Source organism: Corvus brachyrhynchos, unplaced genomic scaffold (assembly GCF_000691975.1).
Source record: "Corvus brachyrhynchos isolate BGI_N302 unplaced genomic scaffold, ASM69197v1 scaffold70, whole genome shotgun sequence".
NCBI lineage: Eukaryota > Metazoa > Chordata > Aves > Passeriformes > Corvidae > Corvus > Corvus brachyrhynchos.
In genome coordinates this window covers 9772579-9800503 of record NW_008236217.1, presented here as the reverse complement: position 1 = coordinate 9800503, position 27925 = coordinate 9772579, and the positions used below count along the sequence as shown (strand labels likewise).

Here is a 27925-nt window from a genome sequence, read left to right as displayed (position 1 = left end):
AGCCACTTTCCAGAGGAGAGGAACTGTGTTTGAATTTCAGTTTCATCGTGCAGCCTCCAACACACAAGCTATCAGCCAGTTCAGCAGTTGTGCAAATACATTCTTGTCCATTAAACATCTACAGAGCTGTGTGTTATGAACGAGTAATACTATTTTATTGCTGGGTTCATTCAGGACTTGGCATGAGTGTCTTTGTGAGTTATTTTTGTGCCATTTTTTTCTCTTGAAAATGTCTGAAATAGTTTTAATGTTTTAGGATGTTCTGCCTTTGAATGGAACATATTTTAAGATACTCATACTGTGGAAATCTGCTATATGTCCTACAGCCCCAAATAAGGTACTCAAAAAGAGGAAAAGATGAGCAGAGATGGCTTTGACCTGTCCTTATACCTTTTGGATGCAGTGTTGTTCCAGCAGTCCAAGTCAATCCTCACAGGCACTGCAAGTTGCCCTAGGTCTTGCAAAGAGCAGCATTTCTGGACTGAAGTGCCTCTAGATGATTTTACCACCTCCTGGTGACCAGTAAAGCCAGTCCTGTTTCTGGCATGTTGCTCATGGCCGTGTTTGGGAGAGTTTATTAGACAACTCTTCCTTGCCATCTTAATTCCTGACCTGAAGCATCACCCCTCTTCATTTTCAAACCCATAAAACCCCTTTCATAAATCTCTGCCCCTCTCACCCAGAGCACACATTCTTCAGCTTCTGGGTAATACAACTGTGAAGGTGAGTATTTTGGTCCAGTATACATAACTGTATGGCAAAATTATATTCATATCCTGACAGATGATTGGAGTAAAAAGGTGTTGTCTTTTGAACAGCCTGCAATGTCAGAGATGTATCCACAAGATCATCTGATTGTGTTTCTCATAGTGGATCAAGTTTTTGATCACGTGCTTTCTTCTTTTTAAACTTACAATCTTCATGAAAGATACTGGAAAGCAATTTTAACGCCTGTACTAATCATCTGTGAGAACTGAGGAACAGTACAATGGCAGCAGAGATAAGCAATGGGAAGAAAGTAAATCAATAGGTTTACTCTGCTATGCAAATTTAAATATTTACATTTGTGGGATTAATGCCTAATTGACACGACTAAGAAAAATATTGGCTTTCTTTTGGGAAAATTCCATTCATATACATGGTTCATGAAAGGAAGAAATCTGGGAATATGTGATGCTGGAAGAGATGTGAAAAATGAGGACTGGTGTAGAGGTGCAAGCTGAATATGAAATTGCAAATCAAGCTGCCACAGTGGGGGGAACCTCATAATGGAGCAGAAGATGGATATTCCTGTGCTTTGCTGAGCTAACAGCATGGGCTGTAGCCTGGGCAGAAAGGCAGCAACAGTTAAATTCTGCAGTGATTACAAGTTTATAGTTCTACTTAGTCTGTTTAAACGTGGTAGGTTCCTGGATATACACCTTATTATGCCTCAACCAGATGATTGTCAACCCTGTTCCTGAAATGGCAACTTTTTTTAACCTGGTAACACCTTACACAAGATGAGTAGTCTCAGCTGGTCCCTCTTAACTAGAAAAGCCTCACTGATGCCTGATGCTGCAGCTATGGACTTAGTCTGGCAATTTGTCATACAAGTACAGTTTTGCAAACAAATTCATTCAAACACACTAATTATGATGATATTTGTCCTCTTAACAATTTCCAGGGGTAATACTTAAAGTCATTGATTGTGGCTGGATGGGTAAGAGAGGATCACTTCATGGTCTCCTGCCGACAGTGCAGATGAGAGCTGAGGAGCAAAGACACTGCTTTCCTCATCCACCCCCTGTGTCTGCACTTGTTCTTTGTAAGGTTGAAAAGCTTTTTACAATGAATGATTCCAGTGACATGACTAGTAAGAAATCTGGGCCTTGGATGCAGAATTGAAGCAGAGAAATGAGAAGGAGTTAAAGAAACAGCAAGAGGGACTTCAGTGGCTGTACTTGTTTTTCTTGGATAGACTTTGGACTGTTCACCTTGTCTCTCAGAAATTATTCAGTGAACTGGTGACTCCATGGCGTTTATTATTTTAATTACCATCAAACCATGCAGATGAAATTTACTGGATAATAAATCTGTAGACAGATGTACTCTGAATATTGTCATGCGCAATTGTAAATTTGGGAAAAGAACAAGATTTTACTTACCACATTTAATTGGGCACAGAACAGAAAGGCTCAGGAATTTATAGCCAATACTTTCATCCACTAAAAACATGAGATTTTTCCAATTTGTAAATTATTGGCTTAATTTAATTCAAATTGTGTCAGCAGGAGCACCTTGGAGTCATTATTGTTTGTAGAGCTTGACCCTTTTGAGGGATGTCCAGAGGAGGGAAGAGCAGAAGTTGGGAGGAGCACAGAATTATTTGTACGCCACAAATAATTAAAAGATATAGGGAACTGAGTGTGTTGGATAAAACCTATTGAGTCCTGTTTTCTTCCAGCTGGTGGCCAGTGTAGGAAGCATATTAGAAGCACAGAAAGTAAGGATTCCACATCAGCATGGGTCGTAAAATACAAGTGAAACTGTCAAAGGCCTTAGACACTGTTTTCCTGCCAAAGGCCCTTAGGGACTGACCTTAGGCAGCTGTTTTCCTGCTCACAGTTACAGGGAGAGGTTGCTCTATGTGGCCATCTCTTTGCTGTACCCTGATTTTACAAAATACAAAGGCTCTTGAGAGGAATGAACTTTGAACTAGTCATTTGCAGAATTAATTTGTTTTCTCCCCTTCAACAAATGGCATCAGCCCTGCTTGTGTGAGAGGAAAAGCCAGCAGTAACAATGCACAGCCATGAGTGGCAATCCCAGCCTCCAAATAAGTGTGGATCTGCAAAGCCTTCTTCAGGGGGCTGGCAGAGAGAGAAACAGAGAGTGCAGATGTTGCATGGGAAGGGTCTGTGACAGGTGGCCCCACACTCCAAATTTCTTTAACTTTTTAAAATTTTCAATAAAAATCCCTTTGACCCTGGCATTTTCTATACAGACAGAAATTATTCTCAATGTGCAGTGTTTAGAGTATAATACCAATTACAGGCCCATTTGAATGCTCACAGGAAGTAGCTTCATTATTCATCCTGTTGTCAGCTTCTTTCTGATAATGTGATAGACGTAACTATTAATACTTGCAGTGTGGCAAAATGGGAAAGTAAATACCTAAGAAAGCAGTGGTTCTGACAGCAGGCAGCCTCCTCAGAAATGACATATTCTATGATTTTGATGCAACATGTCCTGGCGATCAAGACTGCCTTCAACAGCTGAAAGCATTGTGTCATTAACTGAGCTACATAATGTCAATAACCTTAAATATAAAGACCTAAATCCCTTGCTTTATCCAATGCCCTGCAAGACACCAAACAGAGCTGGACTCTACCCTTGGCAAAGGACTGGCAAAAGCACTGTGTTTTTCACAGGCACCTTTAATCCCAGCAGGCAGAGCTCAAGAAATACTGCAGGGGATTGCTTCCCAGCTTACTTTGGTATTGGCCTTCCCGCCAGTCACGCTTCGCTGGGTCTTGCTGCGCATTCTCAGCAGCAGAGATGCATCATTATGCACCCAAAAAAACAAAGAGAGCTCAGATTGCTTCAAAGGACGTGGGATCTGCAGCCCAGGCTGAGGGGGGGCTGACAAAGAGTGAGGAAAAGTCAGGCTTCAGTAACTTTTAATGACAGCTCTCGTTAAGATTAAAAAACAGCTCAGCCATTGTCCTGTGATTCAGTCTGAAGGGGTGCCCATCACCCTTGTGCTGCAGGTTGCAGCACTACGAAGGAGGTTATTATCCTCAAAATTAATCATTCGGAGCCACAGCAACAGGAGTGCAATACTGAGATACAAAAGTCACTGCTGTCTGCCAGACTGGAGACTGACTGCTGCCAATGCAGCCATCTCACCTTTTTGCAGGATCCTGTCTCACCCATCAAACTGCATTTTTGTTCCAAGTGGGAAGAAGCAGGTTGTTTCAGCAAAGTCTGTCTTCGTCTCCTTTCCCAGGCCCCCTGATCAGCCCCTGGAGTGACTGGTGCAGATGGACACTTACAAATAGCACTGGCTGGAAAAATAGCAAATAAATTACCATCCTTCATTTGTCCCATTTCTTAGTATTTATTTGGCTAACAGAAAGGAAAGTGTAACATTTTAGAAAGCTCTTATCATCCTTTCCTGCTTTTACTGGAAATAAAGACTATGGAAGCAAAAATCTGAGGTCAGGATTTGTAGGAGTCAATGCATTCCCAAGCTTTTGAAACTCTCCAGAAATGCCATATACTTAACCTATTTCCTCATCAGTCCCACATGAGCCCTTGGATATCTTTTTGGCTTTAAGAGCATTGTGTCTTCCAACATCACATACAAAATCTATCCTAGTCTTAGTACACTGGCCACATCTTCTGTGATCCTCTACTGAGGATAAACTCTTTTCATCACTCACCTCTCAGTAACTTTCCTGTGTCAAGAATGGACTACGTTCTCATTAGATGAGTGAGACAAAGTGAAAATCCAGCTGTTGATGTTTCTTTTCTTCTGAGAAAGAAATAATATTTATTTACTATGATTTGTGCTACACTAGGTCCTGAAAGCCCCAGAGGAGACACAAGCCCTGGAATGATATGGGCTACACATGAGATATGGCTACACATCCTGAAAGTTTACAGTCTAAAATAAGAAGACAAACAACTCTGATGTTATTGCAGACAAAGAATATCGCATATCATGAAATTAAACAGTCCCAGTGGGAGAGAGATTTGCTTGGATCTGTGGGTAAGACTGACAGAAATTCATCCCCTGAGTGTAACAGAATAAAATATGAGCTTAGAACAACATCTATTACCATACATTTAATAATTTAAATGATGTATACTTCATCTGTGCCTCAATTAACATCAGGCTAGCCCATCTATTTCAGTGCTTGGATATCTTCTCTACTGTCTGGCTTTCTGCTGTACTACTGATAGAGTAATGTTTCATTATAAATTCCTGTTTCTCAGGAATTTTTTATTCTGTAAAATAGCTCTTTGTAGCAGTTATCTTGAACTCACAATAGCTTCACATTAAGAATTCAGAGGTATCATATGACTGTTATTTTAACATCATCTGGGTATTCAGTTCCACAGAATTATGAAATGAAATTATGAGAAGGGGTTTAGAGAATTTACATGTAAGACATTTCACAGTCATTAGCAACATCAGCAAAGCCCTGTTGGACCAACACAGGAAGGCAGAAAGAAATGCTCCTATTTTTCTAGTGTTCTGGAGTGGTTTTCCCATTTGTTGACTCTAGACATTTTTTCAAGTGAAACCTAGTTCCAGGAGCATGGGAAATCGCCCTAGATTTACATTAATACACTGTGGAGGACAAAAACCTGATCCTACACAATAAATCATTTTCCATTTCATTTCAATATGCAACCACATGACAGCACACTGGGGAAAATGGAAATGTAATGGTATCGCAGCTGCTCATGGGCACAACAGCAGGAGGACAAACCCAAGATAATACTGAGTTCAGAAGTTCAGATCCAGCACAGGGTTATAAAAACTGAATTACAACCATTGCTGGACTCGAATCCTTGGAGCAACTACTCCCCCGACACACACACACAGTGTCTTGTGTCCTACAGCAGAATTACTGGGGTGCTTAAAATGACAACTTTCAAGTGTGAGTATTTCTGCGCTTCCCTTGCTATCTTCAGTAATTTCTCAGAAGACCCATGACCTTGTTCTTTCTCTGATAATTATGGGAGTTGCAAACCACACAGAACACCATTTTTTAAATGCTTTTAAATCCTATTTTTTAGCACAATGGAAATGTCATGGCAATAGCATGATGCATGCACACATATTAAAAGCTTTTTTGCAGGAATAAAAAGGTCTACAAAGTGAACGTACTTCTCAGTGTATGTAAAAACCTATTGGATTTTAATGCCTCAGGGTGTGAAAAATCATCATTTAACCCAAAGTTCTCACCATGTTTGGATGGAAGCATCACTCCTAAACCAAAATCGCTACCAGGTACGCTGGAAGAGTGGGAAGGAGAGAAATGCTGTGGAGAATGCACAGGGTCCAGCTCCCCCATAAACTCATGCACCGTCACTGGCTGACAAACAGACTGTCCCAAAAGCACCACCTCAGACAGGATAAGGCTTTGTAATGGTTTTCACACTGCTAAAGATATTTGTAGGAAATGGTGCTCCCTCGGCCTGATGCTCACCAGCTCCTTCACCCACCCTCCACAGTTCAGAGCAAGCAGAGCCATAACAAGAATATTCCCTGATTTTTGCTTTAATCACTGATCCTGAGTTTCTTTGATGTTTTAATTCAGAACAGAGCCTGCAGCAGGAAGAAGGTGTGGGGAGAGGACTAGGGTCACTCGTATCTCCCACTGCAGCTGAAACCATGGAGATTTCCGTGGGACTTCAGCAAAAGAACAGACCAGTAGAGAAAGGCCAAGGGAGGCACTGAAGCAACTTAGCAAAATGGTGGGTTTGTTGCTGCGACTTGCTGCTGCACTCCTTTCTGACAGTGATCCAAGGAAACTGACAGCTGGTCAGAGGATGTGTACTGAAGAGATTTATTGACTTGTGTGGCCTCAAAAAGACCTTGTTGGTGCTGTGTTCAGTGGGTCTCTAATTTGTTTTCACTTGCTATTTTCCCAACAAGATTTTCCATTTCTCTCTCTCTCTGTCTTTTCCATCTGAGAACAACAAATTAGGCTTTTAAGTCTGAATGTAAGGTTATCAAACATTGCAATAGGATTTGCAACACTTGTGCTATCATGGAATTCCTTGTTGTAGCGAGCATCTCACTGCAACATGACAATATATTCTTAACACAATGGATTTCATAGAAACAGTGAACTCCATCCCAATTCAGGGAAAGGAGCTGAATGGAATATCCACCACGCCTCTGCCTCACTGGAGATATCCATCACAATTTGGCCAAAAGCGCTGCAACAGTTACATGTCACCGTGATTTAGCAAAAACAATCAAACAAAAGAGCTGCTGAAATAAAGTCACTGAAATATGCTTCTTTCAACACACCTTGCATAATATTTCTCCTCCCAAATTTATGTTTCTCTTCTCATCTTTAGGAATCACTAGAACTACAGCTCCCCTCTTTTAACCTAGGGTCATTTCTCACTCTTTCGGTTGGCCCACCATAGTCTCATGCCGTTCCAGCATCATTTCACTACAAGCAAAATCTATGTACCAATTTGTACTCTGTATTTCCTTTTCCTTCATGCCTAGATTTTTCTAAAACACTTCTATACCTACACACTCATCTACAACAAACTAAAAAAAAAGCACTTTGAAAACTTATTTCTTTTCAGAAGAGAAGGAAATAGGTTTTGCTACTGTTTCATTTATAGGATCCCCTTAGGGGCTCGCATAGATATGTTTTGCTGCAGGTTTACTGCATTGCCTGTGATTTCCACTTAAAGGACCCTGGAAAAAACAAAAATCATGATATTTTCCCCCCATCTATCTCAAACAATATCAGAGAGTAGAAAAGAACAGTCATTTGTCTTTTTTAAAATGATATTTTAATTACTCATGTCATGCCTCAGCAAAATGGCAAGCCTTTTGTTAAAATGGGGCTTAATTGCATTATGAAGCCTTCATGGGACCCTCGCACATAAAGCGCTTTTCTTCAGACTTTCAAGACCTAAATTTGCAGTTGGCTCCTGACCAGCGCACTCGAGCAGATAGGCACGTAGGTAGCGGGCAGACCCCGTGTTGATGAAGTAATCACAACTGACTGCCTCACATGTGCTATTCCACAAATATGCCCGCAAACAAAAATTGCATCTGCATGTTGGTTTTCATTTTAAGTTCATTCAGGAAAAAAAAAAAAACTTAACCAAAAAAAATCCCCAGCCCTTAGTATGTCAGAAAGCATGGAGACACCTTCACGGACTGTTGGCTACGCCTCAGCAAAGCTTTACAACAATCTGTTAGACAAAAAAGAGACTGATGCAGATACCTTAACAAGCATCCCATCTGTGAGGTCATTGGGATATTTCAAACAACTTTCAGCTCTCATTAGTTTAGCGGATTCCACAAGCATGTCCTTATCTTTTGTAACTTTTGCAGCCAAACTTCCTGGGAAAGCCTCTGAACTGGGTGACATTCTTACCCATGGGTCATTCTGCAGTAATGAGCCACCAATTTATGTGTCGTTTGCACTCGCAGGCAGTATATGTTTATATTAACATTTATGTTGTGAATTTTTTCCTTTATCCATGTAATTCTCTGGGTTCTACCATGCAAATCTCATTATTTCTAATAGGCTGCAATTAGGATATCCAAGCTGTTGATCACAGTCATTTGCAACACTGATGGGCATTTTCCAAGAATAAATGCTTTATTTTTTACTATATGAGTGACGGAATGTGTAACAGAAACTATGCCTGAAAAATAATAGTGACTAGTGGAGCTGCAGGATCATAGGAATCCTTATCAGCTCTCTGGTTTTGTACCTTCAATTAACACAGGAGGTATAGCATAGTCTATTGCTTCACATAAAACACGCCATGCATGGCATTGCACGGAAATGAGATTTACAATTTTTCAAGTCTGCTAGGCCTGAATGAGTAAATGGGTATTTATTACAATTTCTTACAGTTTTATGCACTTGAAAGGGATAAAGCAGGTTCATCAGCACTTGCCCACATGTTAGGTCTTTATTGCACTAATGAGTACCCCTTTAAAGGGGATGTTGTAATGCTGTTTTCTTTTCTAAGAACTCCCATGTCTGTATTCAGAATTTGTTGGACTGAACCATTCTGCTACTTAAGGTACAAGAGGGTAATATCCACAGCCCTTATTCAGATCTTTCTTTGGCTGCTGTTGTGTTCTGAGTTTTGCATGAAGGACATGGGTGGAAAAGGAGAACTGGTGAAACACTGATAGCAGATGGATGCAGTATGAAGAAGAGATGCCACAGAATGTTTGCAGGACCATAAAAGGTAAAACCAAAACTTTTGACTAGGATGGAAAAAGCAAGGGAGGCCCAAGGAGTGAGCCAAAAGGTGTGTTCATGTGCATGGTTGGAGGGGTGTCTGCCCAAGGCAGGACAAATGGACAAATATGATTTGGGGAAGAAAGTGGAAAATGGAGGCTAAGCAGAAGATATTGCAGTATTTCAGGAGTGGTGTAGTCAACATCCAGACTAAAGTTTTGGTGGGAACGCCAAAGCAGCAAAAAAATAGGGACGAGATTACAGAAAAATGCCTGAATGGGAGCAGTGCAAATGGGGAGTAAATCCTCAAAGATTACCATCATCTGAACATCCCAAGGGTGAGCAGGGCAAAGGTGAAGGTTAGGAAGGACAGAGTAGGATGAGAGAGACTGATTTCACTCTTGGAGGTACAAAGCTGTATTCTGATCACATTTTGTATTCCAGCTGTCTTCATTTTCATCTGCTGTATAGAGAACGTAAGGGTTATTCACCCCTCTATTAACCTTCCTTCTCCAGCACTCTGTGTTGGCTCGCTTTATGTGCACAACTTCCTTTTCAAAGGAAATAGAAAACATTTATAAGGCATCAAATGACTTGAGTAAGGAGAGGAAAAGTCTCCATCCCAGACTTTCACAACTACCTACTGCCTAAACAGGTTCCCCTGCCTTCCCATAGATCCCAACCAAAATTAACAAAACCTGGGAAAAGTCTGTTAGGAAGCATCACTCAGATCATATTCCATAACCAGGAAGAGCCTTGAGTTTGGATGTAATGGGATCTGTGGGTTTGATAACAATTCCTCTCATTTCCTTCTTTACATCTATCTAACATGCTATTTTTATTCTGCCTTGGCTATTTAGAGTTTGCAGTAAACACAGTAAACAGTAAAAAAGCAGTATCTTTTCTGCTGGTACTTCTCATAACCACCCTTTCACATAGAGGTTTGTCTGGAACAGCATTAATGATCTCCTCTCCCAGGCAGGCTGACTTCTAGGTTTCTCCCTTTACTCTTCTTGTACTCCCTAACAAATCTTATAAAAGATTACCTTTAAACTCAACAATCATCACGTGCTTAGTGATACTTATTTGTGTTTTCCTGTCAGTTTTCATTTTTACTACTTGTATGCTTGTATGGAGTCAGTGGTTTTCCTTTCATTGTTCCATAAAATAGAATAGCTCACATTAAAAAAGGAAATTTCAACCACAGTAAAATCCTTTTCCTGTCTCAGAGAAGAGTGTTTCTGTGGGTTAAACACAATGTTTTTCCTGATGCAAACCTGATATAATTCAGAACAGACAAGTAAAATGCATTGCTGGACCACAGAAAAAGTGAGGTGAGGAACAGAGGTTAAATAGCCAGTCCTGGGCAATGAGAAACAAATGCAAATAGTAGCCAATGCTTTTCAAAAGACTTCTGCAAAGATATATATAGATATAGATATAGATATATAGATAGATATAGGGCAACTCTTTTCCAAATAATGCTCTTATTTAAAATCTCCAATTTATGATCTTTGATTAGACAACAGTAGTGCTAGACTGCTGTAACACCTACTGAAACAATATAAGTCTTTCTATAGACTTTATAGGAATTGGATTAGATTTCTATTTCTGAATACTCTAAAACTAAACAGACCCCCAAAGGAAAATAATCCCTTATTGCTGCCTTCTGTTAGGTCCTTGAGGGAAAAAAACCCCAACTCTGAACTGAAACATACGCAATTTTTTAAATGCATGAATGCACCCCATCGTTTCAGTTTTCTCATCTTGTGATAGAGTACTGTTTAATTAAATAGATGAGGTATATGTTCTAAGCAGCTTATGGATGGGTATTATCTTCATTTGAGAAACTCTAATGAGAGACTAGGGGAACAGCAAGTAACCATTTATTCTACAAAATTAAAAATGGGCAAGAGATGAGCATTTAATTACATTGACATTATCCTTTGCTATATTAGGTTAAAGCAATAAGTTGCAGGACAACAAAGCTTACATATATAGATAGATATAGATATATATATATATATATATATAAACACGGTATTTGCATAGGAGATTGAAGATTTGTGTGTGTTTTATGATCCTGAAGTAGCACACAAAAACCACTCATGAAACACAAAGCTTTTACTGTGGATGTCCTCGGAAGATGTCACCTTTCCTATAATTTGTGGTACAGGATATTTTCAAACTGACATCAGTGCAGATATCTAGAAGGAGAGAAAATTTAACCTAAATGTTCTAATCAGGTCTTGGTCTCCTCTCTTAAAAAAAGTCTTCACAGGTAGCCCCTTCATAAGACTTGCAATAAAAGCAGACGGTAATGCTTTAGGCAACTAAGATACCAATATTTCTTTTGGTTATTTAAACTGATACATCTCAGACTGATGATTCACAGCATCATGGTAAGTGTCCTGCAGCACAAGCTTAAACATAAAATTTAGTGCTTTCAGCAACAGTTTAATGACAGGTCGTCAATAACCTGTTCACTCATCCTGATTATTTGGGAAGAAACTAATCTGTAAGATGCCCTTTCTCTGTGTTTCCTGGAAGGTCCCAGATGGAGATGCAATAAAGGCAGCTTTGCTTCAAGGAGCCTGGCATAGCCTCGCACGCTGCCATCTCCATCTGCAAGGGCACACAAACACTGCCTGGTTCTAGCCCTACAAAGCACTGACCTCAAGCTGCAGATATGTGCTTAGTGATACAAAGACTTACACAAATGTAAAAAAAATGTAAAGCAAGTAAGATTATCAGGAAGAACAACAACTGCTGTCAGAAACCTGATTTATTCTCTGTAAGATAAACAAAAGCAGCATTTATGGGTAATTATTAGCCCTCCTGTGCCCTTTGGGGGGCAGACAGCCTAGATCTCAATGCAGTGGCTTAAACATGGATGTTTGGAGGCATCTAAACCATGTTCTGGATCTCTTTTCTCCCAGGTGCCACCCAGAAGTTTACATGTTTCGTGTAGATTCTATGTAATTTTGTGTGTCTTGCACAGTTTTCTCAAACCAACATGTACGAGAAATTAATGATTCAAGAATGGATTAGCAAATTCCTAGAGCACCTAACAGGCAGAGATTCTGCAGAACAATACCCCCCTGGCCCAGAGGCCAGCTCATAATCAGGCAATGAAAGTCATCACAATATGAAGAGACAATTCCTTCAGCAGGTGGTAGTCTAGATTTTTCAGTAAGCAACAGGAGAGAGGAGAGGATGCCTGAAACAATTTGGTCACTGTAAACTCTGCCCCAAGGGTGAGAAGGGACCCTGCTCACATCCCAACCCCTCTGCCCTGGGAATGTCCCAATTTACAAACATGGAGCTGCACACAGTGCATGAAGTGATGGAGAACCTGTCTCGCTCCTGGATACACCTCTTCAGTTTCTTTACTCCAGAAGCTTCTTTCCTCCCTTAGGAGGTCATCAAAGGAAGGAGATACCAGAGCCAGGCCTGAAGTAGAACTACTCAGTGGTCAAATGGTCTTACCCTGTAGTACCATAGGAAATGCAAAGGACTTAACCCTCCCAGCAAGCCTGCGCAATTCAGCAGCGGATCAGAGACTGGCCATGACCCATCCTTTCCGGCTAGCTGAACTACCCCAGTGATGTGGGTGCCCACACAGCCCTAATGGAAACCTAGTGCATTCTAAAATACCAGCATGAAAACAAGATCAATTTCCCTCGGATTGTCATCAGACCAATTTTAATCTTCCAGAGTTAAACAGTCCCTTCTGCTGAAGGCTCCAGATGGGATAAAAATAATGCAAATAGCAGTCTAACCAGCATGACAGAAAGGGGAGATGTGGGAGCAGAGCCTTGTTTTCTACTATTTGAAACCCGGCCAATGAGTCATTTAATCTGCAGCAACATGTATAGTACCAGTAGCTTGTAAATGAGATGATTAATATAAATTTTAAAACTTTTTTTTTAAGATGTGAAGTTGAAGATACTGTCCTGTGGGCAGGTGGAACACCACCTCTGGAAACATCCAAATAGCCTGAAAGAATCAAGCATCAAATTTCTTTCAGCAATCTGTGTAAGTACTCAGCCAATTTTAGCAGATACAATCTCATTAATAACATTTCTTGTACTTTCTTTCACGTTGTTTTCAATTGGATCTTTTTAAGGTTTTGTTTTGGAAATCAACTGATATAGAGAGAAGTTTTAAAATTAGATCCCCTCTTTTCCCAAGTATTTACTTTTTTCTCTGTATCTGACTAAGCTTGTACTGCAATAACTCTGTGCTTTCTAAGTTGGAAAGGTGCTTCATGCTTAGCCAGTAGGTGCAGGTTTTTTCCTGCTCTGTATTTATAAAGGAATTAGCCGTAAAGAGAGATAGTAGGGCAAAAAAAAACCCTGCAGAAAGGGAGCCATGTAAGATTCACTCTTCCAGCTGGTATTCTCCATTTACCTTTAGTTAACATCTACATTTAGTCCATATTTAAAATAAACCAAAATAAGAGACTCAAAAATTGCATGTGGGTGCTCACTCTACCCAGGCTGGAGCAGTCACTGCCACTCGCAAACAGGTTTGGCGCTGAGGTGAAAGAGGAATGGCAACATAAGGAATTTATGAGGGCTGTGCAAGATCCTCATTGTCTTGTGTGAATATTCTCTCTTTCCAGATTTAAGTTAAAGTCCTATTTGGAGAAACTTCAAGGGTTGCCAACTGCTTCTAGCATTAACCCACATTTCTACAGGTTCAAATGATAAATTGGTATCTCTCTGCTACATTAAATAAAATTGAATAAAGTTTTTTTCAAAAGATTAAAACATTTGTAAAATAAATTGAACTGTAGCTTTCATTATCTTTCTTAATTGTTCAAATCCCCCAGTCCTCTTCACTCCCATGCAGCAGATATCCCACTTTAAAACATTTGTTCCAGCATCTACTGCACTGATTTTATTAAGGTGATTCCATTTCTGCTGTGGTTGAAATTGTGGTGGTGATTTGGCTGTACAGTTTGCTGAAAATAACACAGGAAAAATAGCCAAAGGGGAAGCCAAGTATGGATTAGACTTCTGCAAATATTTCTGTACAGATGGATGGACACACAGAAGTGATCTCACTGAAGTGAATGGGATGAAACCCCGCTCAAAGGATATAAGCAAGTGCTTACAGCAAGGTACATAACTAAGCTTCCACAGCCAACAGACATAATACATTTGTCATAACTGGGGAGGTAAGAGCATGGACAAACCCTGGAGGCAACTAATGAAAGGACATGCTCTTCAGAGTTTCTTGCTGCAGGAACAGTTAAATGATTCTTATAAGAGCTCCAGCCAACTACCCTGTAGATCAGAGAATACAGATTCAGTGTTGGCTGTGAACAGCTACCCTTACAGAGAGCATGAGAGGGGCTTGCCCTGAAGAAAGGCAGTGCCCTGATAGACCAGTTTTAAACTAATTCATGTGAAGTGGCACAAAATTGAAGTCCCCTTGCAGCAGTGAAACTGTTTCAGGACAGCCTCAAATTCACTACAGTAGGTTTTAATTTGTATGCGAAAGACCACATTCAGTGAGCTTGCTGCCAATTAAGATTATTTATAGAGAACATGATGTTTAATTTCAAACCTCACGGTTTCAAGGAAGAGAGGGCAGGCCCTGAATGAATGCAGATAAGAGACTCCCAACAGCGTTGGCATGCGGCAACATTCGCCTGCAGACAGACATGCCGGAGTGATGTAGCTGGTGGGAACAAGATGTCTCCTCCCTCCCTTGTCTGGGCTGCCACCTCCCGGCTTGTGAGCGCCTTCCTGTCCCTTTCAGTCCCAATGAGCTCAACTAGTGACAGCAAAACTAAGTAATTTTAACTGAGACAGTCCTCGAAGGAGGAAAGAGGGACATTTTGCAGGAGGTGGAAGCTGCAGCCAGCACTCCCTGGTGCAGATGGGCCACAAGCCACATCTGGGGATACTTCACAACAGTAAGTCTTGCTCCTGAAGACCATAAAACTTTGCTACCAGCAGGCTCTTTATACAAAACCTTGCTTTTCATGCAGGTATTTAGAATTCAAATTATATTTTAAAGTATTTTTGAAAGTGTCCATTTCCTGGCAGGTTTACAGCAAAGCCAGGAGAGGTTGCATACACTCTGAAGGTACAGAGGAGTCAGTCGAGAGCACCCCAGGCTCAGAAGCTGCCAAAGAGAAAGAGCTGCTGGCAGGCTTTAACAGGCTCCCTCCAATGGAGATTTTTAAAAAGCACAAAACACCACAGCAATAAAAATGTAATGGGCTAACCTGAGGTAAGCCTGAGAATGAGCTTCTGAGGAAAACCTGCTGTTGATTTTCAGAGAGGCACAGTCCATTCCTTATCCCAACCTATCTGGCCTGGCAGCTACCGAGCCTGTTGTCACAGTGCTTATCCAGTCCTTAATTACAAATCTTATCCATCAAATTAAAATTCCTTAAAAACACTAGGTGGGCTATTGCTAGTGATTCTCTGTGGCGATGACACTGTACCTGTAAAATAGGTACACATGATGCTGGATCCTGCCAGCTACACTGCATTATGCTGAATGGGATGTGAGGTACTGCTCAGTATTACCTGCAGGGAAAAAGTAAGGGAGTTTCCAACAACAATAGTTATTGCTAATGTCAGACAGGTAAAATCTCAGCTACAATGGCGTACGAAGCTCTTGTGCTCAGGAAAGATGAATTTCATCTGGGACAGGTAGGGAAGGACCACAAAGATGGTAAGAGAATGCGAACCCCTGATGCAAGAGAAAACTGAAGGAATCTATCCTGACAAAAGTAAAACTGAGCTACTATATTGATGCGATTTCATATCCAGGGGCAAGTGCCATGGCAGGAGAAGATCCAGCCAAGCTGACTATCAGAAGGGGAATGCCCTAGTGAGGCCTCGCCTGTAGCAGCAGTGAAAGCAAACAACTTAATCTAAGCAGCGGGCAAGAGATGGCAACTTTCTCATGGTCAAGCTGCATATTACTGATCTATAGTGTATTACACTGAAAGGAGAATGCTGTAGCATTCTGCATTAATGTTGCATCAATATAGCTCCATATGTCTTAATCAGGTAGGAAAGCATTGCTTTCTGCTGTACACATTTTGAAATTCTTGTTGATAAAATAATTTAAAACATTCATTAACCAATACCAGTAGATTTAGAGCAGGGTAAAACACAGTTATGTGTGAAGCCTGTACTCATAGTCCATCCATCAAAAAGAAAAAGATGCGTTTTCTGGGAATAGCAAATAAACTGATATGAAAATTCCTGGTAGTGCTTTCTAAGTGTATATTCAAAACTGTTCATGTCCCGAAAGCCTTGCTAAGAAGAATGCAAAGGTGGTTAGCCCAGTAACAGTGACCAAAAGATGATAATTACTGTATGATTCCTATGATCAAGTTTCAAATTAGAGATCAAGACTGGGACATACGTAGAGAGGACAGCATGGATCCCATCCTGATGGGATTTATCTTGTCAAGACTGATAAACAATAACAAAACTGTCAACCCAAGAATGAAAAAACATGAGTCAGACCCGAGTCATAAAAATTATTTGAGTTTTCTGATATTTTTAAATACACAATAGAATTTAAAAAGTGTATTTGACTCCTGGTTTGATAGTCCGGGTATCAGGTATTTTCTGAAACCAGAAAAATACTGAAATTTGCTAAAAGCAAAAGGGAAGTGAAAAAACTGGCATTCACCTGTCATCAGGATGTAGAAAAAATATGGTCCTGTGGGACTGAATTAAAGCCTGTCAATGCTGCATTGGCTCAAGTAAACAAAATGCCTATCTATCAGCTATTTAAAAAGAAATTAGATAAATGGCTTTCTCAGAACAATTCTGTTTTCTAGTTACTAGATGTTGCTTTACTCCTCAGTAAGGTAAATTTGGTGAGAGATCTCTTTGATTTATAAAACACTTTCTTTGTTGCAAAATCCCATCTACAAACAAACAAATTTATTGCAACTTAAGCTGCAGTTGCTCCTATTATACTGTCAGTTCCTATTAACTTCACCATAATGTGGTGCATCAGTTTATTGTAACAGGCAGACACGGGTTTCTTCTCATGAGAACAAAGTAATGGATATGGGGAATGAAGACCTTTGTTTTTAATGCTGCAGTCTGTTCTAATGCAGTGAAAACCAACAATAAGAACGAGAACAATGATGGATCCACAAACCTTGTGGATGCGTCATGGTTTAACCCCAGCTGGCAACTAAGTATCACACAGACACTGGCTCACTTTCCCCACCCCAGTGGGATGGGCAGCAGAATCAGGAAACAAAAGTAGAACTTCACGGGCTAAGAACAGTTTAATAATTGAAATAAAATAAAATACACTAATGCTAGTAATAACAGTAATGAAAAGGGAGATAACATACAGAGAGAAAGGAGTAAGAGTCAAAAGCCAAGCAATGCACAATACAATTACTCACCAGCTTCTGACTGATGCTCAGCCATTCCCCAAGCAGCCACCAACCCAATTCCAGGTAACACCCCCAGTTTATATATGGGGCATGGCATTCTCTGGCATGGAATATCCCTTTTGACAGGTCAGGTCAGCTGTCCTGGCCATGCTCCCTCCCAGCTTCCTGTGCACCTCCTCACTTGCAGAGCATGGGAAACTGAGAATTCCTTGAGTTAGAGTAAGCACTCCATAGTAACAACTAAACCATCAGTGTGTTACCAAGATAATTCTCATCCCAAATCCAAACCACATCACTGTACCAGCTATCAGGAAGAAAATTAACTCTGTCTCAGCCAAGACCAGGACAGGATGTTGTCTACCTAGACTGTGGTAAAGAATTAGATACCATTTCCTGCAGCACTCTCCTGGAGAAAGCATCTGCTCTTGAATTGGACAAATACACTGTTTGCTGGATAAAAAACTGGCTGAATGCCCTGGCCCAGAGAGTGGTGGGGAACGGAGTCACATCCAGCTGGAAGCTGGTCACAAGTGGTGCTCCCCAGGGCTCAGTGCTGCAGCCAGTCCTGTTTAATATCCTTATCAACAACCTGGACGAGAGGATGGAGTGCACCCTCAGTTTGCAGTCAACACCAAGCTGGACAGAAGTGTTGATCTGCTGGATGTCAGGAAGGCTCTGCAGAGGGATTGGGACAGGCTGGATCTATTGGGTGACACCAATGGTAAGAGGTTCACTTAGGCCAAGTGCCGGGCTGCCTGGAGGAGAAGGACCTGGGGGTGCTGGTCAACAGCCACTGACCATAACCCAGCGTGTGCTCAGGTGGCCAAGAAGGCCAGTGGCATCCTGGCCGGTATCAGCAATAGTGTGGGCAGCAGGACCACAGCAGGGATTGTCCCCCTGTACGTGGCACTGGTGAGGCCACACCCTGAGTGCTGCGTCCAGCTCTGGACCCCTCACTACAAGAAGGACATTGAGGTGCTGGAGTGTGTCCAGAGAAGGGCAATGGAACTGGGGAAGGGTCTGGAGCACAAGTCCTATGAGGAGTGGCTGACGGAGCTGGGGGTGCTTAGCCTGAAGAAAAGGAGGCTCATGGGAGACCCTATCACTCTCCAGAACTGCCTGAAAGGAGGCAGTAGTGAGATGGGGCTTCATCTCTTCTCCCAAGTAACAAGAGATAGGACAAGAGGAAATGGCCTCAAGTTGCTCCAGGGGAGATTTAGATTGGATATGAGAAGAATTTCTTCTCAGAAAGGGCTGTCAATCACTGGAATGAGCTGTCCAGGGAAGTGGTTGAGTCACCATCCCTGGAGGTATTTAAAAGATGTGTAGGCGTGGCACTTAGGGACATGGTTTAGTGGTGAACTTGGCAATGCTGGGTTAAAGGTTGAACTTGAAAATTTTAGAGATCTTTTCCAACCTAAACTATTCTATAATTCTATGATTCTATGGTTTTGGTGCGGACCTAAAAGAAGGGCTGTCATTCTTCTCACTGAGAAAATTGCTCATTATGAGACCTTTTCCAGTATCAGTTTAATTGGTTCTGCACCTCTCACTGTAGTGGTGAGGTGCTGCCTTCCAACCCACAGTATCCAGGCAGGCAGCCTGTAAGGTTTAGTTTAATAATTTTCTCTTGTTGTTTAAACAGATTAAGTTGATTCCATTTTTGCCAAATACTTTACACGAAATAAATCATTCAAGAGCCTGGATAGTTATGCTGAAAGAATTAATTACTGCATGACAACACCTGTCATCACTTTTCCATTGAATAAAAAAACAGATCACAAAGACAGCTACAGTCGAATAAGTTAGCCTCTTATTTACAAAGCAAAAAGTAACTGTGCTCCTTAAAAACTTCAAACATTTTGTTTGATGGCTAATGTTAAAAAGAAATAAAACTGTTTTAAGAATAAATAAGAAGATAGTCTGAAATGCCTCACTGTGGTTTGCTAAGCATTTTTTCCCACATGACAAAGCAAGGTTTCCTCTTCTTTCCTTGCTCGTGGATCTGGTTTTCACAATGTGGGTGACACAGATGATAAAACTGTGGGTCTACATCGCTTGACTCTTCCCTCTTGTCTTACCAGAAGGACATGGGGACAACAGCCAGGTCCTTTGTCTCCTACAAGAACTTTACCTTACCTGTAGATTCCTTCTTAACCTCCTGACACCACCCTGCATTCAAAAGAGACATGCCCTGAGGAGATAAAAATTGCTGGAAATGCGCAAACAGTGACCATGCGATCACCCAGAGGGAGAGGAAACTTGCAGGCTGACATCTTTATGGGAACAAAATAACATATCGATAAATCTCCTCTTCTGCAATTATCAGAGGCGATACGGTGTGATTCTTAGGGTTGTCCTGTGCAGGGCCAGGGGTTGGACTAATGATCCTAATGGGTCCCATCCAATTCAGAATACTCTGTGATCCTCTGATCCAGCAAGTAAAAGAATCCTCCTTTTTGAAGAAGGAACACTTAGATCTGGAGGGGAACAACTAGTGTACCAATCATGACCAGCCACAAGAATCCTGTTCTGTTCAAAACTTACTTGATGTTATGAGCATTCAGGGCTTGCTCAAATAAATCCCCCAGGCAAACATTTCCTACAGGGAAACAGGCTCTCCCACTTGTCTAAAATCTTGAAGAGAAAGGAGAGGCTGAATTATCCCTTGGAGATCACAGTGAAAACCCAAAGACTGGAAAAACCCAGACTAGACATTGACAAGTGTTGTCTGTGTAACTGCAGCACCCGATAGCAGCTATGCACACTCTCGATACATGGGAAAATTAACACCAATGAGGTTTGACAGGGATGTTTACCTACAGGCTCAAAAGATCAAACTATGAAGAACACTGACTTTGTATGTTTAAAGCTGAGGGGGTTGACTCGTGCAAATTTCACAAGTATCTTGGGTTTTACATTCCTTCTAAACCTGTTTTTGAGCCCTTTCAAAGTACTTCTGAAATTCCCGCTACTCACAGAAGTACCCAGTTCTCTTCCCAGTCTTGCTCATTCCTGAGTCTAGCTGTTATTTCTTGGCAATGAGTCTCAAGCTCCAGCTGTATGTTACATAAAATGCATTTCCTTTAATCCGTTTGGAATTTGCTCATATTTCATCTCCCTTGCTCATGTGTTGTGAGAAAGGTAATAAAAGCAACACATCTAACTGCTCTAAGTACTTTACCCTGTTGTCCAATTTTACACTTTCCCTTTTGCCTATGCCATCCCAAATGAAAAAGCGTCAATCTTTTCATTCTCTATGGAAGCTTGGATTCATTGAAGAAGGCAAGAGCAGCCTCTTCCTACTCTTCATGTGCTAGAAGGGGAAACTAGGGAAGCTTTCCTACCCCTGCAGGCAGAACAGGACTGACGCATCATACCTGGTGAGGAATATCTGAAGACATGGAGATCAAATGGCTGGACCAAGCATGTTCCAGACAAAGCCAGCTTTTTTTATGCATCAGCCTGAGGCATCCTTAGAAAATTGTTTGCTTATAGACTTCTCGGTTGTCAGGTTGAGGAAGGCAATAAGTAAATTAGACTATCAGGTGCTTTCCTGGGTGACTCTGTCTCTGTGCTGTCAGTCACTAACAAAAGCAGCTCCCACCTCACATGTCAATAGATGAAACAGGAGTAATTCATTTAGTCACCTTAAAATGCTTCTAAATCCAGTGCTGCCTCCTTTCCTTTCAAGTTAGAAATTTTACTCCTCTTCTAAAGCATTGCTGACGGCGAATGTTGCAGAGTTGTGCAAATCATTATCTTTCAAACACATTTCTTTAGTTATTGTTAGGTTTCAACATTACCATTTCAAATACATCTAAGAAATGTATTTCCTAAAAGAAATAGTGATTACACTGGCCCAAGGAGAATACAAGCTTTGTTCTAGTGAAAGCAGAGACTCAGATTTCAAATGTCATTGTTTGTTTCATACTTTTCACTGCAAAATCTTATTTCCCATATTACAGATATGAAATGACTGAAGAACTGAAGACTGCTATGAATGGGTCATACTACATGGTATAAAACTTGCTGTAAGTGGGAATCCTCATCTCAAAAACTTTTGCAGGAAAGTGGACCCAAATGTCGCATTCAGGCAATGCACATAATTTTTGGAGAGGCACAAATTACAAAAACTGAAATACTTGGATTCTCCACAGCTCAGGGTACTTTATCTTTCCTCCAAGAGTCACTCCATCCCTTTGAGCAATGTCAGTGAGTTGGAGAGGTCTCTTATATTGTTTTATAATGCAAAAACCAAATGCTTCATCTGAAACTAGAAACAATTCACATACTTCTGAAGGTGTAATAAGAAAGTAAGGGCAGAAGGAGATGGTTTTCTCATAAAGAAATGTAGAAGAGCTGAATGGGTCTAGATCTGGATCCCTACTGACTTTGTCACATGTAGTGGTCAAAAAGACTGAGAGCAGAAGTTCTGGCAGCAAATCTCTCCCTAATAGCTGCTTACAAGTTTCTTGCTCCTCCAGCAAGAAGCAAGTTGTATCAACTGTACTAAACAGGAGCTGGGATTGACTAGTCTGAGGCCATGAGGAAAAAAGCCTGGGCTGACTGTGACAGATTTCAGATAAACCACCTGCTTTGGAAACCCAAGCCAATGGCCAAGTCCTGAGTATGCATATTCATGGTACCCAAAATATGCAGACTAAATAGCTTAGAAAAGGCTCAAATGATCCTAGGAAGCAGCCTACCCCTGCATGGTTGCGAGGTCCTCTCTCTGCCCAAGGCCTTCTGCAACACCAGCTTGTACTGGCATGCCAAGGTGAGCACCCCACCCTGTCTGTCCCCAGGCCAGCCCCTTCTGGCGCTGAGCTCTGGTGCAGCCCCCACCACACCACTGGGAGGGGATGAGGTTCAGACCTCTCTGGGGATCCAGCTAGGCCTGAGGCTTCCACTGGGAAAAGCCATGCCTAAAGACCTGGCTGACAGGTCTTCTCCTTGGAGAGAAGAAGGAAAAGGAAGACCAGCAATGTAACAGTGCTACAGATTAAAAAGTTTATAAATAGACACTATAAATAACACATAAACAACAAAACTGGCAAAATATCACTTTGGTTTTGTTCAGTACTTTTTTTGATCAAAAACTTGTGTGCTATCAATGTTCTCTCTTGAACACAGCATGAACAAGGAGAATGTGACACATCAGGAAAGGAGAAGTGCTGAAGAATGATTAATGTAGCAATGCCTTGTAGCCCTGTAGTGAAAAGCTGCACTGAGAAGCAATATATATATATGCATAAAAAGTAGGTGCAGTACCAAGCCCTGTGGGGCTCCATGATGCATAAAACGACCAGAAAACAAATTTATCAAGAGAGAGAGATGGAAATGAAGAGAAATATGCTCTGAAAGGTATTTAATAAAATTCAAGACTTTTGCACCCACAAGAGCACTGCTTCACTTCTGGCCAAGGGATGTAAACTACTCAGCATGCTGTGATCAGTGAAACTACTGAACCTGCCCCTGTGGATTAGGGTCTTGTGGCTGAATTGTCTATTAAAGGATGAGCTTGTGATGAAGTACGCCCTTCAGCAAACCTCTGATGATACATCACTCTTCTGTTCAGTTTGACTGAAGTTTATAGGAATTCCAGGACCCTGGGGATCTCAATTCCTCTAGTTTAGAGAGGCCAGTGGGTTCAAAAGCTGTTTGTGGGTCATTGAGGCACACACATATGTTCAGACAGCAAGTATTGCACTTGCTTTGCCTCCCCAGGAAACTGGATTAAACCAGACACTCTTCTCATCTGCTCACTAACGGAAAGCATCCAAGAGAAATGTGGACAAATATTTTGCAGGACTGCTGCCTATTTCTTTTAAATAATTGCTGCATTAAGGGAAGTTGGAACAGCCTCAGAGATCAACACATAGTTCAGATTTCATGAACAGCTGAGCTTGAAAAGCCAGGAAGGAAAACAGTCCAAAAAGGCTGTAGGTGGTCAAGCACATCTGCTAAGCCACTTGAATGGGATCAGACTGTGAAAAAACAACAATGAAAAGTAAAGTGAGAGACCAGTACTGCAATGGCAATAGGACATAAAGTCTTACCCTTCTGTACCATTTTCTGACAAAAATATCCCAGGTCCTAGAGAAAGACAGCCATGAATCTGTCCTGGAGCCGGCACTGGAACCGAAGTGACATACAGAGATATGGTTTTACACCATTTAACACCTTCTAAGCACATTTTTTATATATGAGCTTCCAATGTAAAAAAATAACAAATAGCAAACAGATTTAGCTGGCAAGAGCCATTGCCAGCCCGTTAAACTTCATGAAATTGTTTCAATAAACACAAATAAAAGAATATAAAAGGAAGCTAATAGTTTAGTAATCGTAACAATCTTTGGTATTCAGTCCTTTGATGACCCAAAAGGAAAATAAATGTATCAAGTTGGGCATGTGACTGATGGTAATGTTTGTCACTTTTCCTCTAGTAATCTTGTACAATTTGTTATGTTTGTGGTTTACAATTTAGATAAAAACAGACCATCATCCGGAAACACGGGATTTATAAATGTCAAAATACAAGCAAATTTGCTTCTGCACTATCATGTTATTTATCTTATTAACAACTAGTCTGATTACAAAAGTTCTACATGCTCACACTTATAAACCACATTATCAGCTTCATTTAATTTCAGTTGAATTCATGCCCCAACAAGTATTTACCAAGATAATATGAATGACATCACATATTTGGCCATAAGGTGTTTTACAAGTCATACCTGGCTAGACAGTGTTTATTCCTCAAACTCTGCCGTAATTACAGATATTGCTTAAGTATCTTGTGTATGTGCTAGTGCTCTGAAGTGCTCCATGTAAACACACCTTGGAAAACTGACTTACCACCTGTGGGAAAGATGATATCATACTTCCTAGGTGGTATTACCATAAACCCTCAGTTCACATTTGCTTGTAATATGAGACATGGGAAACACATGCTGCATGTAGCTGGAAGAAAAAAAATGACACATCTCACTTTTTAATCGTTTCAACGTTCCACACCATAGCCAAGTATTTTGTGGTGGTTTTTTTGTGTAACGTTCTCTACTAATGATTCTTGTCTTCATTCTCACTCACAGTCTTTCCAAGCTGGTGCTCTCATTGCAGTGTATGCCTCTCATGCTAGAAGACATCAGCTTGGTCACAGAAGAAAATGTTGGTGAAAATCAGGGAATCAGCCACATATACCATGGAAAACTGGTCTGCTGTCACAGAGATCCTCCCAACTGCCCCGAAGAAAGTCCAAGTCAAAAGAAATGCTACTGCATATGCCAAGCCACAGACTTGTGAGGAACACATGAAGAACCTTATTGGAATACAGAAATGCCTTGTAACTCCACTAAATCCCACAACAATCCCACATTTCATGTGGTTAATAGGGAAAGTATCTGATAACTGGGCGCAGTAATTAAATGAGTCCTCCACATCTGCTATGAGCAGAGATGTTTACCATGGATGTGGAGCTACTGCACTTCCAGCAGCTTCAGAGAGGGAATTTATCCTAGCAGGAATTGATTTCTGCATTAGAGTCTTTCACATCTGCCCAGTTTACAAAATTGCCCTCTTTCTACTTTCTGTCCCAAACAGCATGGCTACTTTGAATGACAGAAGATATGCCACTGAAATACCAGAGACATTTTCTGAAGCGATGGAATGGACAGATGCTGAAGGAAAGAAATGAAAGATAATTTTGATGAAGATGATCTTACTGTATACTCTACCCAAATAAACACTGCTGTATTTTTTTCAAGCATCAAAATAGACTTGCTGGGAGATGAGAATGAGAAGTCAGGAATAAACGAAGTGTTTTCCAAGAAGATGATAAAAATAGCTTCTGCTAAAGTAGAAATAGCTGCTCCTGGGGACACATAAACCCCTGTGTCATTCCCATGGAAACAGGGAAGACTTTTAATTATCACAACATTGTTATGTTAATAAAACTAATAAAAACAATGAAAATCAAAGGGAGTTACACATCCACATATTTAACTATTATACTTCACACTGCATTTATTCAACTTTTTTCATTACCTCACTAGATCTTTCCTCAAGACACTTAATATTGAAAAGAAAATCCTTCCTGCTTGGAAAAGAAAGCCACAAGCTAATACAAATAGCAATCCTGGAGCGATTGTCACAAGGTTTACCTTAAAAGAACAAAATATTTTTGTTCTACTCACTTGTACTTTTTTGAATACTCTGTCCTATTTTAGATCAAGAGTAACATGGGGGAATAGCAAGGTGCCTGGAGAAAAAATGAACAAGAATCACCATAACTCTGGGAGCTATAATTTACAAGAAGACTGGTGGGCTCTATCTAAAGAAAACTAAGGGGAGACACCATGTCAGACTTCAAACATATACAAGACTGTAGACAGAAGAACTTATTCACTGTATCCTTAATGAATAAAACATGATGTGTCTGAACTGCAAGAAGGAAACCCGAAGCATGACGTTTAACAAAGGGCAACAAAGCCCCAGATGTACTGTCAAAGGACAGAGTGGGATCTCCAGAGGGAAAGGTTTTCAGTAGAGCTCAGACACACATCTGCTGGAAGCATTAGAAGCATATTTGATCCACGTTTGGCAACAACAGGGTGGTCTGTGTTATCCTTGGAGATTCTCCTCAGCCCTCCATGGCTCCAGATCTGTAATTCTTCTTCTTGGCAATTTCCAGCTGTAATTTTCAGCCACTTGACCTCCTAGGCTGCTCGCTCCACCTTGTGCATGGGGACACAAAGCCAAGGAACATGGGGTCCCAGTGGGGTGCTCCGTGTCCTCTGGATGCTCATGCACGCTTTGCTGGTACTGCAAGCCATGCACCTGCAGCCAAGGTGTGTCTCCAGGCCTCAGCAGGTGAACCATGCATGGGTTTCCCCTCCCATGAGCCAGGGCATGACCACATCCACAGCAGAGTTGGAGCTGTTAGTCCCAGATGGCACCTGACAGGTGTAACAAAAGATGCCCTCTCTGACCACGTGTGGAGTTGACTATTTTTTGCCACAATTATTTTCCTGCCATGTTTGGTGTTTTATATCTGTGTTTTGTTGACAGATTTCCCAAAGGGGTTGATAAGAGGTGCCAAGAAAATATTTCAAGTAGGGTGAGCCGGTATCATCAGCCAGCCTCAGTGCTTGGCATTAAGATGGAAGGGAGTGTGGAGCCCAGCTCATATTAATACAGGTCTGACTTGTCAAAACAAGGTTTGGGAATCAGCAGAAGCAGGTGCATTTATTTCTCCTGCTATAGAAGATGTTGGGATTTTCTCTCACATTTTCTTAGTAAGATGAAAAATGTCTGTCAAATGTTATCCATCTGTGGAAACACTTAGCAAGGTTATGCCTGAATCTAAAAAGATACTAGGTATAACAGGTAATGCCAGACAAGAGTATGAAAAAAGAACATAAGTCTGTTGATAAAGTACAGGAACAGAAGTAATTAAATTTGATATTATTGCCAAACAAGTAAAAAATGGCAGGGATGGCCTCTGGAAAGTCCCTAATCATGTTGTTTCACTGTTTGGCTCTCTAAAATGGAATTTTAATAATTACCCACCTCACAAATGTGCTGTAGTTCTGTGCTTAGAAATGATTGCGAAAGGGTCCGTGAGTAGCTGCGAAAAAAATGTTGTTCACATCATTATCACTATGATCTGTGTACACTTATGCAAATACATCTGTGTCCCTATGTGATTTGTTTCAGATTCTGGCTGGAATTTAGATGTAAGTAACTCCTTACACTTAAATTGTTCTTCTATAGTTAGCACAATGGATTGACAGAGTTACTTATACTTATTGCAAACTGGTTTGCTGTATAATCTCAACAGTTGCCTAATCTTAAATCAAGACCAAATAGGGAAGAGCCCAGTCAAAATTCATCCTGCAATGTGTAACAAGGATACTGCAGAGCAAAATATGTTGAGGAGGGGTACATTAACACCACAGGAAGGAACTCTTTTCTAAATGTCCAATGTTGGCTTAATAAACAGAATCCATGTACTTACCTGTTGAAATAATGATTTCAGCTGACCTTGATGGAAGAGTAAGAATTATGCTCCATACAGCACAAGTCAGGCAACAGCTCAGTAATGCAACTCCACAAGCCAAGCTTACCTGGAGTATATGTCTAAAATACCTGGGCTACGCAAAACTGCCACAAACTTGTTCTGTCAGTTCAGAGTAGTCCAGATTATTCTACAGATACATGGTCACCTGTGCAGAGTTAATGCCAGACTAGACAGGATTTCTTTTCATACTGCTCTTATGGGTATCACATCTCCTTAGGCAGTTGGCATAAAGTGTAAAAACTGTGATAGAACAAGTTTATTGTTCCAGATGATCTGACAGCACATTGAGGTGGCATTACTATCCATCCATGGATCCTACATCTCAGCATGCTGGGAGATGACTGGCTGGAGAGGAGTGTGCATGCTGTGCTACTTTGGCTTCCAACAATTAAGAGCTTGAAGAAGAGTTAAATGAAGGGGTTGCAGTTGTTAACGTTACCGGAAAGGAGGACTGCTCATCAATGTGAACATTAAAAATCACAG

The 27925-nt window shown here is 41.0% G+C and overlaps 1 long non-coding RNA gene across 1 annotated transcript in view; it reads left to right on the top strand.

Annotated features, from left to right (window-relative positions):
• The window catches only part of LOC108449694, a 41564-nt gene extending 14639 nt beyond the window's left edge, over nucleotides 1-26925 (top strand). Inside the window, exons 2-4 of the long non-coding RNA XR_001865963.1 lie at nucleotides 12892-12995; nucleotides 21327-21392; nucleotides 24456-26925. This is a non-coding gene — a long non-coding RNA (uncharacterized LOC108449694). The remainder of the gene's footprint in view (nucleotides 1-12891; nucleotides 12996-21326; nucleotides 21393-24455) is intronic.
• The last annotated feature ends 1000 nt before the right edge of the window (nucleotides 26926-27925 follow it).